General features: G+C 43.4%; 1 protein-coding gene across 1 annotated transcript in view; it reads left to right on the plus strand.

Moving 5' to 3' along the window:
* The first annotated feature begins 1,622 nt into the window (after window positions 1-1,622).
* RNF44 (ring finger protein 44) overlaps window positions 1,623-19,261 on the plus strand; it is an 88,206-nt gene continuing 70,567 nt past the window's right edge. The window contains exon 1 of the mRNA XM_060765593.2: window positions 1,623-1,828. The gene's annotated coding sequence lies outside the window, so the exon portion shown is untranslated. The remainder of the gene's footprint in view (window positions 1,829-19,261) is intronic.

Genomic DNA, 19,261 nt, shown 5'->3' on the forward strand with positions numbered 1-19,261 from the left:
GTCTGACCAAAGCGGAATAGAATAGCACAGACCCCTCCCTTCTTTCTACTCCTGTTGAAGCAGCCTAGAATTGCACGGGCTCTTTTGGCAGCTGTACCACACCATTGATGCAGATTTAACTCTCACTCTATTAAACTGCCCAGCTCTTTTTCACATGTAGCATTGCTCAGACCCGCAACGATTGGGCAAAGTGTGGCTCTCCTCTGGCTGTTTGACTACAATCCTCATTGGATCTACCTAGCCCTTGGTGGTGCAGTGGGTTAACCTGCTGAGCTGCTCAACTTGCTGACTAAAAGGTTGGCGGTTCGAATCCAGGGAGTATGGTGAGCTCCCGCTGTTAGCTCCAGCTTCTGCCAACCTAGCAGTTTGAAAACATGTATATGTGAGAAGATGAATAGGTACCGCTTCTGTGGGAAGGTAACGGTGATTCATGCAGTCATGCTGGCCATATGACCATGGAGGTGTCTACAGACAACACTGGTTCTTCAGCTTCTTCACCACCCCCCAGAGTTGGACATGACTAGACTTAATGTTACCTACCCAGCACAGCCAATGATAAGGAATGTGGCAGCTGTAGTCCAGTCAGAGAGTCCTAGAGTTGGAAAAGTCCCCAAGGGCCATCCAGTCCAACCTCATTCTGCCATGCAGGGACACACAATCAAAACACTCCTGACGGATGGCTGCTGAAAGCCCTCTAGAGAAGGCGATTCCACCACACTCCCAGGCAGCATATCCCACTGCCAAAGAGCTCTTACAGTCAGGAAGTTCTTCCAAATCCTCAGGTGGAATATCTTTTTGAATCAGTCCTGGAGGACTGCATTTTATCCCCCAAACCAGGTCTGTGGGGAACCTAACGTTGGGTTGCTGTAAGTTTTCTGGGCTGTATGGCCATGTTCCAGAAGCATTCTCTCCTGACGTTTCACGTGCATCTATGGCTGGCATCCTCAGAGGTTGTGAGGTCCTCAGACCACTCAAACCTCAAACCGCCCACCAGACTTGCCTAGTACAAGCAAAGGAAGGTGGGAGCTGTGTTGTTGAAGGCTTTCATGGCCGGAATCACTGGGTTGCTGTGAGTCTGTATGGCCATGTTCCAGAAGCATTCTCTCCTGAGGTTTCGCCCACGTCTATGGCAGGCATCCTGCCATAAGCTCTGAGGATGCCTGCCATAGATGCAGGCGAAACGTCAGGAGAGAATGCTTCTGGAACATGACCAGACAGACCCGAAAACTCACAGCAACCCAAAGTGGGGAGCTGCCTCTACAGACCCAAAGCAAAAAGCAGGCGGCGCCTCCCCGACAGGAACCGGAGGGGGCTGTCCGTCAGGCGGAACGGGTACTCCTGGGTGCAGCTACGCTTTGTGGGCTTCGCCAGGGGCCCTTCCTTGCTTCCTTCCCCGCAAAGAAAGACTTCGGAGTTGGCGAGTGGCGCGCTTTGGGCGCATTACGGCCCCGTTCTCGGAATCCCTGGCCGCGGCGGCGCCTCCTCTTCGGAGAAATACGGCCGCCCTCCTTCCCTCCCTGCCTCCCTCCCTTCGTTCTGCCGGCGCAGATGGAGCCGGGCTGCGGACGAGCCCACTTCCTCGGCGGGGGGAGGCCGGGGCTTCTGCTGCTGGCGCCTCTCCTATTGGAAGTGGTGCAGCTGGCGGCGCCGGCGTGGTGGGCTCTTCCGTGAGCTCAGCCCGGCGGCCGGTTCCATTGGGCAGGGAAGGGGGCTGGGCGAGGCAGAGCCGCGGAGGCGGACCCGAGGGGGACGGGCCGAAGGCGCCAGCTGCGAGGGGGACCCTGGCCCCGCGGGGCTCTCAGCGCCTCCGGGAAGGCGGACGGGCCAGGTAAGGGCACGCGGGGAGGGGCCGAAGGCGGGGAGCCGGGAAGGAAGGAAGGAAAGGGCTCTGCGTAAAGACCGCGGCGCCTTTGTTGCAGAGGGAAGGAGGGAGCTTTCCTTCCTTCCTTCCTTCCTTCCTTTTTGGCAGGCCCCTGCTTCTGCCTCCTTGCTTTGCTCTCGAATACAGTCCAGAGGGGCTTCTTCAGATCCAGGGAGGAAAGGGGGGGGGGCGTTGTGTTGGGCGTGGCCATGTCCTCTTTTTACTCCTCTCCCCCTCCGCCCTTCCCCAGCGATGTGAATTGATGCACCAATGGGTGGGGTTCAGTGTGCTGACTCTAGCCGTAGGGTAAACTACAACTCCCACTATGGTGAGCCAGTCCCCTCAAACCCCTCCAGTAGGTTGAGTTAGTCATGGGGACTCTGTGATGCCAAGTTTGGTCCAGGTCCATCAACAGTGGAGCCCGCAGTTTCTCGAGTTGTGGGTGAACTACAACTCCCAGAGGGGCCATGTCCTCGTTTTATCCCCCTCCCCAGCGACGTGAATTGATGCATCACGGATGGGGTTCAGTGTTCTCTTTGGCTGTAGGGTAAACTACAAATCCCTCTGTGGTGAGACAGTCCCCTCAAAACCCTCCAGTAGGTTGGGGACTCTGTGTGCCAAGTTTGGTCCAGGTCCATCATCAGTGGAGGCCACAGTTTCTCGAGTTGTGGGTGAACTACAACTCCCAGGGGGTCCATGTCCTCTTTTTATCCCCCTCCCCAGCGATTTGAATTGATGCATCACGGATTGCTTTGAGTGTGCTCTCTGGCAGTAGGGTAAACTACAACTCCCTCTGTTGTGAGCCAATCCCTCAAACCCCTCCAGTAGGGTGAGTTAGCCATGGGGGCTCTGTGTATGCCGAGTTTGGTCCAGGTCCATCATCAGTGGAGGCCACAGTTTCTCTGGTTGTGGGTGAACTACAACTCCCAGAGGGGCCATGTCCTCTTTTTAACCCCCCCCCCCTCCCTTTCCGCCCCTCCCCACCGACGTGAATTGCATTTACGCCGCGGAATGAATGTAGTGTAGCGCCACTCGAACTGCCACGGCTCAGGGCTATGGAACAGTGGGAGCTGTAGTTTTTTGCAAGGTCTTCACTGCTGCAAACGACAACTTCCGGGCTTCCCTGGCATTGAGCCCGGGGCAACTGAAATGGGGTCACGCTACATGGTGTCAGGCGTGTGTGTTGTGTGCGCGAACAACCTCTCGCAGGGGCTGCGCCGTTCAAGCCCACCGGTGTGTATATGGATGCGATGTGTGCGGGGCCGTGCGCGCGCCCGTGCTCCCTGGCGCGCGCCCCCGCCGGAGACTGCAGGGAAGAGTCTCGGTGGAAGGTGGGCCTCGCTTGGAGAGGCTGCCACCGCGGCGGGGGGGGGGGGGGGCTTGGAGGAGGTCAGCAGCGCTGCCTGCGTGGATTTGGTGCCTTTCCCCTCCATGGAGCCATGGATGAGGGCAGTGAGCCTCCCCAGGATGGGAGAAAGGCTTGGCCTTTTGCCTCTTTTGCCCAGCCAACTCTTCCACCTGCCCAGGGACCCCTTGGGGCAATCGGCAGAACAGGAGAGGCTTGGATGCTGTCTCCAGCTAGAGTGCATCTCCACTGGAGAACGAATGCAGTTTGACAGCACTTAGAACTGCCATGGCTCAATGCTAGGGAATGCTGGGAGTCCTCATTTGGTGAGGCACCAGCACTCTTTGACAGACCTTGTAAATAAAGCTCAGTCTCCCATAGCATTGAACTGTTGTAAAGTAATGTCAAACTGCATTAGTCTTATAGCGTAGCTCTTCTGACAGAGGCAGGCATGTAGAGGGGAGGGAGGGGCTTGAGGGGCTTCAGCCCCCCCCTCCCCCGAAATTCTCATGGTGGTCTGTGAGAAGGCCTTACTGGTACATTATTTAAACTTATGTTTATTCCTATCATGATCTGATCACCATGCTCAATATATCCCATATGCATGGGGGTATTGGGGTAATGATACAAAAGGTTTGCTAGGGTAGACCCTCTTTCACTCAGACTCAGCCCCCCCCCCCCCCCCGAATCAAAGTCCTGGCTATGGGCCTGGACAGAGGGTCAAGTTTTGGAATGTGTTCTGTGACTAAGCAAGGAGGCAGCGGTCTCATTTCATGGGATGTGTAGTTCCTCTAGTTCGGAGGCTGTGTGTTACATAGCGCCCCCAAACATGGATGCTGAATGCAGCAACTTGTTTTTTTAATAACAAGAGGACCTTTCCAATTTGAGCAATTGCTGCAGGGCTGAACACGTTACTTTTGCTTACCCGCCTGCTTCTAGCTGAGGCACTGGTTTCCTTAAGTGGCGGCAGAGACTTTGGCAGAACCTTCTCTTGTAGTGGCTCAGCTTTCCCAGCAGGAGCCAAGATGCAGGGAAATGGGAGAGGACAACTGGGGTGAATATGAAGGGAAGACCGCAGGGTTGCACCCCTCTTTTATTGACAGGTAGACTTCAAGTTATGCACAAGATAGGTTCTGTAAGTTTGTTCTTACGTTGAATCTGTGTGTAAGTTGGAACAGGGACCTTTTAAAGTGCAACTCCAGCCACAGAGATACAGTGGGGGGGAGGGGAGGGGGGAGTATTTAGTCAGATACTAATTGTACAAGTTCTCCCACTTATTTTCCACCATAATTTGCAAATAACTTCATTAAAAATCAGACAATGTGATTTTTCTGGATGTGTTTTCTCATGTTGTTTCTCATAGTTGAGGTCTACCTATGATGTCGATAACAGGCCTCTCTCTCATCTTTTTAAGTGGGAGAACTTGTACAATTGGTATCTGACTAAATACTTTTTTCCTCACTGCACATACATATATCTCTGCCTCTCTTTGTATATGTGTGTGTGGATAGTATTGGGAAGAGTTAACACTCCTATGGTGTTTATTTTGCTGTCTGTGCCCCCTTTCAGAAGATTTCACCTCACTTTCTGTTTCTGTGATAATTGGATTTTGAAAAATTTGGCTTGTTGTGGAAACAAGGATTGGTGCTAAAACCTCAGTGGAGACAACTTTCCCCCATAATAACTCTTCCGGGCATGAATTTCTCTTCCTAGGGGTAGTTTTCTCTCTTTTCCTATTATCTCACTCCTGTTTTTAACTATGAGTCGTTTGCAAGTCAGGTGTTTGTAACTTGGGGACTGCCTGTATTTGATTTAGGCATGCTTCAGTGAGCTCGTATGTACATGGCCCACTTTTCCCCTGTCCTTATCCTCACAATAATCCAGCAAGATGAGTCAAACTGAGGAGAAGAGAGTCTATTTATTTATTTATTTATTTATTAGCTGTCCCCTGCCACGCATACCTGTGGCCCAGTCTATGTGTTTTGTGTGTTTGTATATTTGTATATATGTGTATATATGTGATTTTGCACGTGTGTTGTAATGTATTTTTTATTTTTTGGCTTTTTAAGTCTCTTCTGCCATGTTTTCCAGTGATTTTATGAGTGATGGTCACTCATTGGCCTGATAGGTGTATTGTGTCCAAATTTGGTGTCGATTCGTTATGTTACTCCCACAAACAAACATTACATTTTTATTTATATAGGCTCCTTCTTTGTAAGCTTTTAAACAGAGGCTGAATGGCCATCTGTCAGGGGTAATTTGAATGCAATATTCCTGCTTCTTGGCAGGGGGTTGGACTGGATAGCCCATGAGGTCTCTTCCAACTCTTTGATTCTATGATTCTATGATTTTATGACTAGCTATTCACTGCCATGCGTGCTGTGGCCCAGTCTCTTGATCTGGAAAATAAATTAATGAGAAAGTCTTTTGTTCTAATCTGTAATATCTTGATGCTTGTGGGTAGACAGTATTTCTTGCTGTTTCTTTGTCAATGTTGATGTAGAGATTGTCTGGTTTGCCTACTCTGGAACATGCAACATATTATTGTCCTTCTTTTGGGGTCCCTTTCAAATCTGTGATACTATATCTGTCATATACATGTGTGTGTGTGTGAATCATATCTATCTATATCTATGGCTGGATGGCTCTTTGTCAAGAGGGCTTTGGTTATGTTTTCTTGCCCTGGTGAAGGGAGTTGGACTGGATGGCTTTAAGGCAGCATTTCTCAACCTGGGGTTCAGGACCCCTGCGGAAGTCATAAAGGGGTGTCAGAGGGGTCACCAAAACCATCAGAAAACACAGTATTTTCTGTTGGTCGTGGAGGTTCTGTGTGGAAAGTTTGGTTCAATTCTATCATTGGTGGGGTTCAGAATACTCTTTGATTGTAGGTGAACTATAAATCCCAGCAACTACAACTTCCTAATGTCAAGGTCTATTTCCCCCAAACATCTGTGTTCATATTTGGGCATATGAAGTATTCGTGCAAAGTTTGGTACAGATCCATAATTGTTTGAGTCCACAGTGCTCTCTGGATGTAGGTAAACTATAACTCCAAAACTCAAGGTCAATGTCCACCAAACCCTTCTACTGTTTTCTGTTGGTCTTGGAAGTCCTGTGTGCCAAGTTTGGTTCAGTTCCATCATTAGTGGAATTCAGAATGCTCTTTGATTGTAGGTGAACTATAAATCCCAGCAACTACAACTCCCAAATGACAAAATCAGGTTTTTTGAGTGATGGTCACTCATTGTGTTGTTAGGTGTATTATTTCCAAATTTGGTGTCAATTCATCCAGTGGTTTTTGAGTTATGTTAAATCCCACAAATGAGCATTACATTTTTATTTATATGGATTGGTTTGCATTATTTGCATCCTGGTCTTCAGTCCAAAAATGCTCCCAGTTAATGTGACAGTTCCCTGCCCTCAGTCTAAAAGAGCCAAGAGAGAAAAGGAAATGGGAATGGCAGAAGGGGAGGGGGTTACGCCCAGCAGGTGCTGGTGGCTCAGAGACCAGAGCAACAACAGGGGGAACATGGAGGAAGAGGCTGCTGCCAACCTTTGGGTCAAGGCATGAGGAAGATGTGTTCAGTTGCTCTTTTCTCCTTTATAGGCCAGAGCAATGGCAATTGGAGTGGAGGATGGACCTCTCACCAGCCCCTGGGCCAAGGTCGCCCAGTAGGTTTAATAGAATGGTGGGGATCTGAACCTGGTTCTGCTGGACCTCATCAAGCACCCTCACCAGATAAGATCTCCCATTCATTCCCAACCTTTTTTTTTTTTTGTCCAGCCACTTTTTGTGTGTAGGGATGCTCTTTTAAACCACCCAGGAAACAAGGTGAACAGGAAATAGTTCATATTAAAAAGTGGTAATTGATCTTGAGAACCTTCCTTAAGGTTAGAGGGGGGGAAAGCTAATTGCCTTTCTCTATGCACAGCAGATGCAAGTGTTTTCACAAATCGGTCACCATGGAGTGAGCTGTTCTAATGACAGTTCTAAAATAGCATTTCTGGGTTGTGTTTTTCGGAGGAGCATTTTCTGTCCTCAGGTGAACTCCTCCCTTTTGTATATTGACAATCTTGACCCACTCATAGGTGCTCATCTTTTGTCAGAGGTGGGTCCATGTGAACTTGGGAAGCATGGCATATGTTTTTTCAACAACATACAAAGTTGAGTGGCAGCATACTAATACTGTAAAAATAAGTATAATCTGGCCACTGGGCACACTTTCAAAACATTAGAAGAACCACTCTTTCCAACTTTATCAAATGTATTGCCCTTGGGGCTCCGCGAAGCCTACTGAGGGGCTCTGCACTTTCCTCCTCTTCCAACCCCCTTCCCTGCTCTAATCCAACCTGACTATTGCACATACATGCCCTGACTCTCCCTGCCTGTTTGTTTGCCTTTCCATAAAGGATTGTCCCACCATGGCCACTGTCCGGGCCTAGCACCACCTTCTTTCATTCTCTCTTTCTCTATTATTTCTCTCCTCCTCCCTTCTTCTAGCTTCCCCTCTCTATCCTGTTCTTCCTCCTCTCCTTGCCTCTATTTCCACCAAAAGCCTTGGCCCCTTGGCCCCCTTGCTACCAAAAGCCTTCCCCCCTCCCTTGCTGCCAAAAGCCTCTTTTCCTCACCTCCCCTGCCATGAAAAGCCTTTTATCTTCACCTTCCTTGACACACAGATCCTTTCCCCCTTGCCTTGCTTGCTTCCAAAACCCTATTTCCCTCCAACTGCTCAGGGATGCTTTGATTGTGTTTTTCCTGCATGGCAGAAGCAGTTTGGACTGGATGGCCTCTGGGGCTGCTCCTATTATTTATTTATTTATTACAAATGTTGGATGGTCATTTGTTGGGGATGCTTTGATTGTGCTTTTCCTGTATGGTAGAAAGGGGTTGGACTGGATGGCCCCTGGGGTCTTCCACTGAAATACTGTTAAGTTTATGTTGGTTAAAATTGTTCTTTGTTTTAAATATTGTATTGATCTTTCTTTCCTCCTCCTCCTCCTCCTCTTTTTTCACTGTGTGAATTAGTTCACACAAACACTCTCCATCCATCTGCCACTGGCCCGACCCATGCCTGATCTCTATACATTATTACCCTATTGTACACACGTGGATGGGGCTCCATGAGAAACTTTTGCTTCAAAAAGGGCTCTGTGGCTGGAAAAGTTTGAGAACCCTGTTCTAAACCAATAACTTCCAGGGGAGAGATCTTTCTCCCCTGCTGTGATCACAGTGAAAGGTAGAGCCAGGGATCAGAGCTTGGAAAGTTACTTTTTACAGTGTTTGAAATAAATTATTTTAACTGTTCACTTGCTAGTTGCTTTTCTGTCATCCCCAGTTGCATTTTTTAAAAACACCTTAAAATTGATGAAGGAATGGCATGAAACCTGTCAAAACGCCTCTTAAACCGCCCTTAAAAGTAATGTATAAAAGTGATAAGAAACAGTTGCTTATTGTACAGATACAGTAACTTTGCTCTTTATTTGTTATACTGTTTTTGGATCATCCCATTAAGCCCCCTGTAAAACTGCCTAAATACCCAAAAAGTATCAGATCTCCTCTGCTGTTGGATGCGACACATCGTCAAGCTTGGTTAGTACTTGGATGGGAGACCACCAACTAATACCAGGTGCTGAAGATTATATTTCAGAGGAAGGAACTGTCAAAAACAGCTGAGTCTTCCTTGGGTAATAAAAATATGAAGTGGATAGGGTCACCATAAGTTGACAGGCGCATATATACACGTACCAACTTGCTCCCCAATGTTCTTAGATACAGGTAGCTGAGATCACTCTGAGGTTTGGTTTGCCTGTTATGATGGCCTTTTTACACCACCCTTGGATATGAAGAATTGCTCTATCAGTAGTCAGTAGAGCAAGATTGCTGTCAGTACATGACATAAATCTTTAGAGCACTGGTCTTTCTTCTGGGAGCATATGTTTTGCCAAGTCCAAATCTGAAATAGTATCTTCTTAGGCCTCTAAATTGAGAAATATTATATACTGGCCCTTTCCTGAGATTCTATGGTTATTTTAAGGATTGGATTTATGCAGCAGTATTTTTAATATATGATTTATTCACAACATTTGGGACTTTGGCATAGAAACAGGCTATAAATAAAATTCTCCAGCCTTAAAATATATTCTTTTAAAGTAAATTAGAAATAATTTACTCTTTTTACAATGACTTCATGGACAATATCTCTGACTTGCTATATATACATACCTTTGTCTCTAAAACTAGTCTCGCAATACAAGGAGTCTTGACAAAATAGTGAATCTGATCTTGTTCATACAAAAGGCAAAGTGTATATTTCTAGTGCTATCTTATAAACCTGAAACACACACACACCTATGTGTGTAGTGGGAAGTAGGGCAGCAAACACAATCTCTGATCTAGCTCTGATTATATAAATCAGAAGAAGCTTGTTTACACCAGAAAATGTCAAAATACTAAACTGAGTCCTCCAGTAATACTGCAGATCATAATGGTTCCTAAAATTTACACATTTGGGACTTGTTGTTGTTGTTATAGTGGTCAAACACATATCATTTCAGGACTGTATTGTAGCCTAAATTGGATTGTTATACTACAGTAGATTCATTGACTGAATAGAAGTTATATAAATGTTGCATCAGGTTCCAGTTGATTCTTTTGACCTACCTTTGTGACTAACAATTGATTTTAGATGTGCTATATCTATTTGCTTCCCGTTGAAATTCAGAACTTGGAAAGTTAGTTTTTAGGCTGCAACCCCCAGAATCCCTCACCCCGAATGGAAGTTATAATCCCAAAGAGTAGATGATCCAACTTCTGTTAAAATTAATAAAAATCTGTTAGTAGCTATTTTACAACCTGTATTTTAGACTGGTGTAGCTGTTGACCATTTACTCCAGCCCTTGTAGGATGATGTCTTGATCATTGATATTGTTTCACCATTATGGATTAAAGTGTTAATCTGATAGCTTCTATTTGATGCCCATATTAATAAACTGAGCAATAAAGGAACAGAGATATTCACCCCACTCTTAAGGGATGAATTATTCCAGTGTGCAACACAACAGTAATCTATTACTCAGTAGTTACTTGACTCTGATGAAAGAAAGGTCATTGTCTCTCAACTACAAATGAAATATGGTGCCATTGTTCCCTGACATGGAACCATATAAAATAATTGAGTCTCAGTCTATGCTGTGGTAGAATCACCATTGTTTACCAAGGAACAAATGTTTGTTTATGGACTTAGTTTTATCTACACCATGGTAGGCAACTTTGGTGGGCCAGGAAGCCAGTTTTCTGTCCCCAGGACCCAACCAACCACCCAAAGCAAGCCTTTTGTTTGAAAGAATAAATTGGGGGGAAGGGGGCTGAGAGAGTTATCCCGATGCAGACTGCTTCATTTTGGTAAGAATGGACTGTTAATAATCAATACCTTGCTTGTCATCTGGATGCTGATGGAGGGTGGCTACTGTTCAGTATTACTGCAATTAAGCTATGTTTTGCTGCCTTCTTTGCTATCATTTTCTGCAAAGAATGGAAGCAGCTGCAATAGTGCATCTTGCCAGCTCTACTCAAGAGGGTGGCTCTTCTGGTTTCTGATCTTTTTGTACTGCTGTATTTATGCGCACCACAATGAAAACAAGTATGAATAATGCCAAGAACCTATTGCTAAGCTTTTATCTGTCCATTCTGAGTGCCTGGTATCAAGGTGGTCTCGCCCTGAAACAAGAAAGTTCTTGGTTTGGGGAAAATTATTGAGAAATAACATTCCTTTTATTATTTCATAAATTTAATAAGCACACAAGACTTTATGCTGCTGTGAAACACCTTGCTTTTAAAGGTCCATAGGACAGTCTTGTTTATTGTGCCTGTATGTATATGTGTACATGCATGCACAGTTCTGCTGATGTTCTCAAAATATGGGGCAGAGTGTCTTAAGGCTTTGCTGGAAGTAACCAATGTGATACACAATCTTGTCATTAAAGGGTAAGGGATGGGGCCCTAAAATAGTTGTGGTTCCTGGGGAAACTCCATTGCTCAACTGAGGTGTTATTTGCTTCAGTCTAGTTTATGGTCGTAAGTTGCTTGAAGTGCAGCCTTATACATATAAGTTGGGAAATATTCCTCACTGAGACTTACTTCCAGACAAATAAGGACATAAGTGCAACCTTAGTGCTCAAAATATATACAGCTCATAGAAATGCCCACAGTTATTCTTTTTGTTGCTGGTTTCAATGGAGGAAATAGAGAATGGAGATAGCAGAGTGGAGGCAGAAGCTTTATAGGGTGTCACAGCAGGAGTCTCTTGAAGCAAATGAAACTGAGCCTACTCCTACATCTGTTGTTGGTCCTCAGTACTCTAACTTAACAGAGAGCTTTGGAAAATGCCCTTTATTAACAGCAGAATAGTGGTACATTTATCTTGTCTAGGGGATAGCAGCCTTCAGCATCTATAAGCCCTTTACTCTCAACTAGGGATGTCTGGCAACCTCAGGTCTCATTCGTTCTCTTTTCCAATCTTAATTTATTTTTTTCTGTCCCAGTTTCATCTTTTTTAAAAATCTGCATGAAAATTCATATGCATTTGTATGTACATTTTCTAACATATAAATTGATATTAGCACTATTCCTAATTTACGTGTATATGTCAGCCATTTTTTTCTTATTTTATTTTGTTATTTCCTTTGCCTTATGGTGCCCTTATGAATAAGAGAGCTCCAAGAGCCCCAGTCATCAGCTGCCTCTCATGTCCTGAAAACTCAGGACTATGGCTTCCCTGATTGATTCAATCTACATGCAGTACTTCTCCACTTTACCAAGTAGTATCAACTTCTTTTATTTCCTCTTATACATTTGTATAATATATATCTACATATTATCTCCAGATATAGGAGCCCCTGGTGGCACAATGGGCTAAACCCTTGTGCCTTCAAGACTGGTCACTGACAGGTTGGCAATACAAATCTGGGGAGCAGGGAAAGCTGTCAAGCTCTAGCTTTTCATGCAGGGACAAGCCTCCCACAGGATGGTAAAAACATCAATCATCTGGGCGTCCCCTGGGCAGCGTCCTTGCACACAGCCAATTCTCTCACACTAGAAGCAACTTGCAGTTTCTCAAGTTGCTTCTGACACAAGAATTTTTTTCCAGAGATTTCAGATTGTTGTTCCCCATATTATTGTAATTCATAAACACATGATACACTGAAGCATGCATGTTCGCATCAATGGTATGCAGTGTGATATTCATGTTTTTCATATCTGCAGTGGGTCACAGATATGGTGGGCCCACTGTATTGTGCACATTTCCCTCAATGTACACATTTTTGCATGTACTTTTAAAGCTTATACATTTATCATAAAACCAGTAGAAGTGTGAGTTTTGCCATGCTACTTCATTTCAGTTTGATTTTGGGAATGAAAAAAATGAGATCGTTATATCATTACTTGGACTGAGTGGATTTCAGCCCCTATATTAAATGCACAATGGGGATGTGCCTAGTATCCACAGTGGTCTTAGGAGAAAATTTGCTTCTTTCAAGCAGCATAACTCAAATCCAGCATTAGAGATGAAGAGAGGCTAGCATTCACTAAATATCTGCTTGGTTCAATACCCTCTGTGTTTCAAAGACAGTGTCTGTAAATGAATTCACTAGTTTCCTAGGGCATGTCTCAATGCTGGCTTTGAAGTGGCAGACAGGTGCACATTCATTTTGCATTCCCCCTCCCTCTCCTCTGCATGCAGCAGCACAGCATGCATAACATTACATCTCATACTGGAGATGCATGCAGCTCTCATGGGAGTAGCTCTGCTGATGGCATTTGCATGGCTTCAGAGCAATGCTGTTATTATGACTTCCTTCACTTGTTGTTAAGTACAGAAGTATTGAACTGTGAACAAGGGAAAGTGCCCCCTCTTCTCCCCACCCAGTTCTACTTCTCTAGTGATGATTGCCGTATAGCATAAAGTCAATGTCATTGTCTCTCCTTTCCCAGAGTCTAGCACAATTTGTTCTTCTGGTGTATTGACTCTGCCCTTCTAGATTTTTTGACAGTTTGTTCCCATGTGAAGGTAGCCAAGCATGATCTTTGTGCTCCTAACTTCTGTAAGTGAATCCCTTCTGTGAGGATGTGGAGGGATTAATAGAGAGGTGCTTTCCTCCCATATGGTTTTGTTAGGCAGCCTCTTGATCATGGGCATGTGACTGATGCAGAAGAGAGGGAGGGCATTAACTCATCATATCACCAAGTAAAAATGACCACTTTCAGAATTGTAATGAGCCCCCTCTTTTCAGGGGAAAGACCTCCTTTCCTCTTCATCCCAGAATGAGTTGTTAGCTGTTTTCTGATCAGTGGAAATATATCACTGATTCTTTTGTCTTCTTCTTGGGACTACATTTTGAAATTTGACCTCATAACAACAATTTCTCATCAAATGTTTGGATTCCTGTGCTTCTCTTTTCTTTTTCAACCATAACAAGGACTACTCAAAAGCTTGCACACACTGTTGATGTTTAAATTTGTTATAATAATAAAAGTATTGCTTACCCTTGGGGTTGTTTTTTCCCTCTCATGGACTAACATAATTATCCTTGTTTTTGTGGTTTGTTGTTATGTTATGTGTGTATTCTTTCCTTCCTTTAAATGGCTTTCAGTAGCATCGTATCTCTTGGGAGCCCTGTAATGAGACACCATGCAGGGTTAGGCCACAGGCACCTTAGATGTGAAGGCTGCATGGTGTGTTACCAAAGTGCGTCTGAGGGCCCTTCCAGACAGGCCCTATATCCCAGGATCTGATCCCAGGTTTTCTGTTTATCCCAGATCATCTGGCAGTGTGGACTCATATAATCTAGTTTAAAGAAGAAAACCTGAAATCATATCCTTGGATACAGGGCCTGTCTAGAAGGGCTCTGACTCATCATCTAGCCTACAAAGTATATACCTTGTAATAGTTTGACAGTGGAATATGCTGTCTCAAAATATGGTGGAATCTTTTTATCTGGAGGTTTTTTAAACAGAGCCTGGATGGACATCTTTTAGAATACTTGACTGTGTGTTCCTGCATGACATAGAGTTGCATTGAATGGCACTTATAGTCTCTTCCAACTTTGGGATTGTAGGAACTATGACTGGACTGGATTGGAGGTAGAGTAGGGTCTAGATCATAAGCTTGCAAGTTTTTTGATTACTTTCATAGGGACAAGGGTTTTTGATGCCCAGTTTCCTGACAAGCAATAATTGTCAAGCTCTCAATCTTCCCAAATTAGTTTGTAGGAAGAACTAAGATCTTTTGCAAAAAAAAAAGTTTGAGGTTTATTCTAGTGCTGACTGCAGATTTCTGGGCTCAGTCATGATTTTGCACATGGCTCCAACTCATGGCTCACAGGGATCTTGTAAAACAAACTCGGGAGTCTGCCCACCTCGTGATTAATGTCCAATCATATGAGCAATCTTGTCTGCTTGGAAAAGGGGTGTGCAGATTCTATGCACAAGAATATTTGAAATTTTATACAGTTTATACTGGAAGAAGTAACTGGATACAATGTGCTAGAAACAGTCTGGGAAATAATTCTTTTTACTACAACCCCCAAAATCCCTAGCAATCATGGGTAATTTTTTAATACAATCTTGTACATGGAGCTAAAAATGTGAGCAATGGTCACACATGCTTTGATGGAATAAGGACAGCAGGAGAATTTGCAGAAGGACCTCTGAAGCAAGTCTTTAAAAGAGTGGACAGTCTGTTTGAGAACAAGAAGCTTCTTTCATATAGTCCCAGTGCAGCACTCAGAATAGAAAGCACTGTTTTTTCTTGATATTCCTTGTGTTGCTTTAGCATGTGGTATATTTGTGGATCCTTGTTTAATCTCTGGTTAAAAAATGGGTAAGTGTTCCCTAGTGCTCAGCATACAGCCTTCTCCGAGCAAAGGGAGTCCTGAAATGCTGAAGATAGTATAGCATATTGCATTGGTATTTCCCCCTTGAATGTTAGTCTGGGGATATAAATATATATATATGCAGGCATAGTCTCTCCTTTCATTGGGCACTAAATCTGGCTTGTAAAATGGTGGCAGAAGTGACATTCCCTTCAGCAGCAGCTGCTAAATGACATTGTTTATGGCTCCCATTTACAGAAATGTGTAATACCGAATAAGAGCAGGAGAAGGGGAAAATGATCCAGATATCTGTGGCTTGTGAAGGGGTAATGCTTACTGCTTGCATTATGAATTCCCTTTGCCAGTGCCAGATGCAGGCCTGCTGCATGGAAATGATGGAGCAGTAAAGTCAGGAGCCTTGTGGAGCAATATGAAGTGGGGAGAGGCCCTATGGGTTTCTTAGTATGTGTGTGGAAGGGCGTGTTAAGAAAGTTTTAATTCACCCCATTTTGCAAATCTGTTAAAATGAAACAGTGATAACTGTAGGAAAGTGAGGGAAAGGGTAAACTTCGGCACTTGTTGCTGAAATACATTGGACTACTGTGGGTAGTACATTTGGCAAACAGCAGCAGCAGATGGTGCTTCGTTTGCTCTGGGTCTTCACTAATGAAGGCTACTCTGCAGGTTTCCTTAGTTATTCCAACACATCTCACATCTTTGCTGGAATAAGGCCACATTGGCACTGGCATGTTCTTCCCTTAAACAAAGTACTGTGAGTCCACTGAAACACAACTGTTCCAGGATAAATATTTGCACTTCTTTCTCTCATGCTCATTTTTAATGGTACAGCTCTGTCCACACTCATTAAAATTAACCTCAAATTATTTAACTGTCAACCCAACTGTTATGCAAATAAAAAATAACATGAATTCAACTACCTCATAAATATAAGAAATGAGCCTATTGCTTAATTTGTTTTGCCCCTAGTCATGGGGATATTAAAGAGATATGCAGAACAGGCACTAAAGCACTGCCTCTGAATAGGACATGTATTGTTAAAACATTTCCCATGTTTTTCTTCAATCCCTCGGTCAATCACATACTCTGTCTTTCTCCCAAGACTACAGAGTAAAAGAAACAGGAAAAAACAATGCCAAGTCCACCCCTGTAACAGGACAAGAAACTTCTTTTGGATGCATACCTGTACATTTAATTTCAAATTCTCAAGCCATGGAGCGAAGGTAGACAATTACCCCCATGAACTTTTGAAGCCTACTGCAAGCCAGGTCAGAGCCAAGACTCTTTAAGACATGTTGATGGAATCCACCCGGTGTAATCCCTCTGCTGAACTGGCCTTATATCTGGGTCATGGCAAGTGACACATGTCTGCAATAGCAGATGGTCTCCTTAGGAGGCTGTGTTCAGGGAACCTTGGAACTAAATAACCTCTATTTCTGGCTACCCAGGAAACAAGGATGCATATCCAATAAGTGTATGTGAAGTTGGAGTGGGAGGAGGGGTCAATCCAGACAGCCACAATTTGCTAAGGCAGTAACGAAGAGCTCTTGAAAGCTGATGGGTGCTGCAGACAGGAATGGGTGGGAAGCAGAAGTGGTTGTCTTTGGTGGGTCACCTAGAGCTTAGGACTGGCTGAAATTCTGGTTGAGAATGTTGCCCTTGAGCATTGCTCTTACTTTCTGAACTGAAAACACTTTAGCTAGGCCATGGGGATTCTAGCTTTTCAAAAGAAAATGAAATCATACGATTACTGAATTTGGCAGAGGGAGGAATTTGCCTGAGTGATTATGTGCGCACATGTCCATCTCATTCCCTCATGCATGAAAAGAGTTTGGCAAAGTTGCCTTTTTTAGTACAACTTACTTGAAAACTAACTAGTTCCAGGCAGCTTTCAAAATGTAGTTTGCTTTAGACTGTAGCTGTTAGCTTGATGTTTATTGCTGTGCTGTTAATGTTAATGTCTCATTTGGTATTTGGGCATACTGGTTGTAATTACTGTTGTGTTTTAAATATTAGTTGTTGATAGATGTAATTGCATCTTTATTTTGTAAACTATTGTGAATACATTTTAATAGGAAAAAGAAGTGAGATGTAATAGATCGTGATTGTACATATTTATGGCTGTTCGGGCCAAAAAGTTGGTTTTGATAGAATGGTTCCTTTTATTGGAACTGGATGTGAAAAGTTATCTGCAAAGATTTAAAGATATATACAACAGTTACACAAGTACATTCTGAAAGCTATTGTTTTTAGTAGCTCTCTGAAGTAGTTGTTGATGTGGACCTTTTCTTATGTTTGATCTGTTGATCTATATAGGAAAAATATTGTCAAGAGTAGTTTCACAAATTTGTATTGCCTCTTGGGTAGCTACTGCCATGAATGCTGAACTTCTTCCCAGATCTTTACTCCAGCTTTCAGTCTGGGCAGGTGACAAACGTGGTTAAGCCAGACTGTAATGACTGTAACTGGGTTACACTGAGTCTGTATGCACTATCTATAGTTCTTTTCAGTGGCATGTGAAGAACAGCTATGTGAAAAGGGGCAATGCTCTTGTGAATATTTCTTACCATCATGTGCTTTTCCATCTCTGCTACTAATACTAAGTGACAGACATTTAAAAGTAATATAATTTAACAACAGGGAAAGGGATTATAATAATAGTTTTATTTATAACCCACCCTCCCTCTCCGAAGGGACTTAGGGGTGGTCTACAAAGACAAAAACAAAATAGAAATGAACAGCAGTAAAAAAAAAAAACAATTTAAAAAAGCAATTAAAAATTCACAAATAACACAATAATTTTTCCATATTTTTTCCTGTTCTGGATATGAAAAGTCCAGATCCTTGCATCATAGAATTTGGAATATCTTTTGAAAAAGCCCAAATATATTTCATTGAACCTAAATACCCTGAAGGTACCAGATCCTATCTGATCTTGGACATGAGGCAGAGTCAGCCCTGGTTAGTTCTTGCATGGGAGACCACCAACGAATACCAGGTGAAGTATGTTATATTTCAGAGGAAGGAACAGATTTTTAAATGCGTCGTGTCATTATTGTATTGTTTTGCTTTGTTATGAGTTATTTATTGTTGTATTGTTGTTATGTTTTATGATGTATTTGGGCTCGACCTCTTGTAAGCCGCACCGAGTCCTGCGGGAGATGGTAGCAGGGTATAAATAAAGGGATTATTATTATTATTATTATTATTATTATTATTATTATTATGGAACTGGTGAAACTATCTCTATATATTTCTCAGCCTAGAAAACCCTATGACATTTATGGGGTTACCATTAGTTGGTAGGCAACCAGAGAACATGTGCATACACACATAATCTATATACATACACACATAATCTATATACATACACACATACTCTATGCTGTATATGAGTGATGCTAAAACAAGTCCTCAAGACATAGTTGAATATTATAACAAAAACATGTTGATCTATCTCATTATAACAATTTTAAATGTCTAGGAAGCAGGGCACTGTTATTGGCAACCGACTCCCATTATGTTAGGTGAGGGTGAACCTACTGGCTTATATCATACAGCTACTACAAGAAGTTACGGGATTTAATTACTTATTATATTTATTGACTTCCCTGCCTTACTCCATTAAGTTCAAGGTTGTTTAGATGGTTCTTCTTTTTCCCACTTCATTCTCAATGCCAACCCTGTAAGGTAGGTCAGACTCCCAAAGAGTGTGACAGTACAAGATCATACAGTGACTTTTATAACCAGCACCTCCCAAGTCCCAATATTACACTTTGACCACTTCACCACACCATATCCACCTATGGATATTTGAAGCATTTTGATTCTTTAAAGGAAATACTATATAAAATTTTAAGTAAAATTAATGGTTGTATTCTTTTTTCCGAGCTCTCAGTTTACAAAAGTATAGGTACAATGATCTGAGCATTGAACTATGATTTGAGATGCCATGGTTCAATTCCTTACTTGGCCGTAGAAACCCACTGGGTGACCTTGGGCAAGGCACACACTCTCAGTTCCAGAAAACCCTGTGTTAGTTTGTCACAAGAGTGCCACAAATCAGAAACAACATGAAGGCGCACGACAACAAGACATCTGTCGACATGTGTTAGATTATTCTGATAACATCAATCTGAAGTAGCTGACAGAAGCTGACATCTAAT

This window comes from Anolis sagrei, chromosome 2, assembly GCF_037176765.1.
Source record: "Anolis sagrei isolate rAnoSag1 chromosome 2, rAnoSag1.mat, whole genome shotgun sequence".
Classification (NCBI taxonomy): domain Eukaryota; kingdom Metazoa; phylum Chordata; class Lepidosauria; order Squamata; family Dactyloidae; genus Anolis; species Anolis sagrei.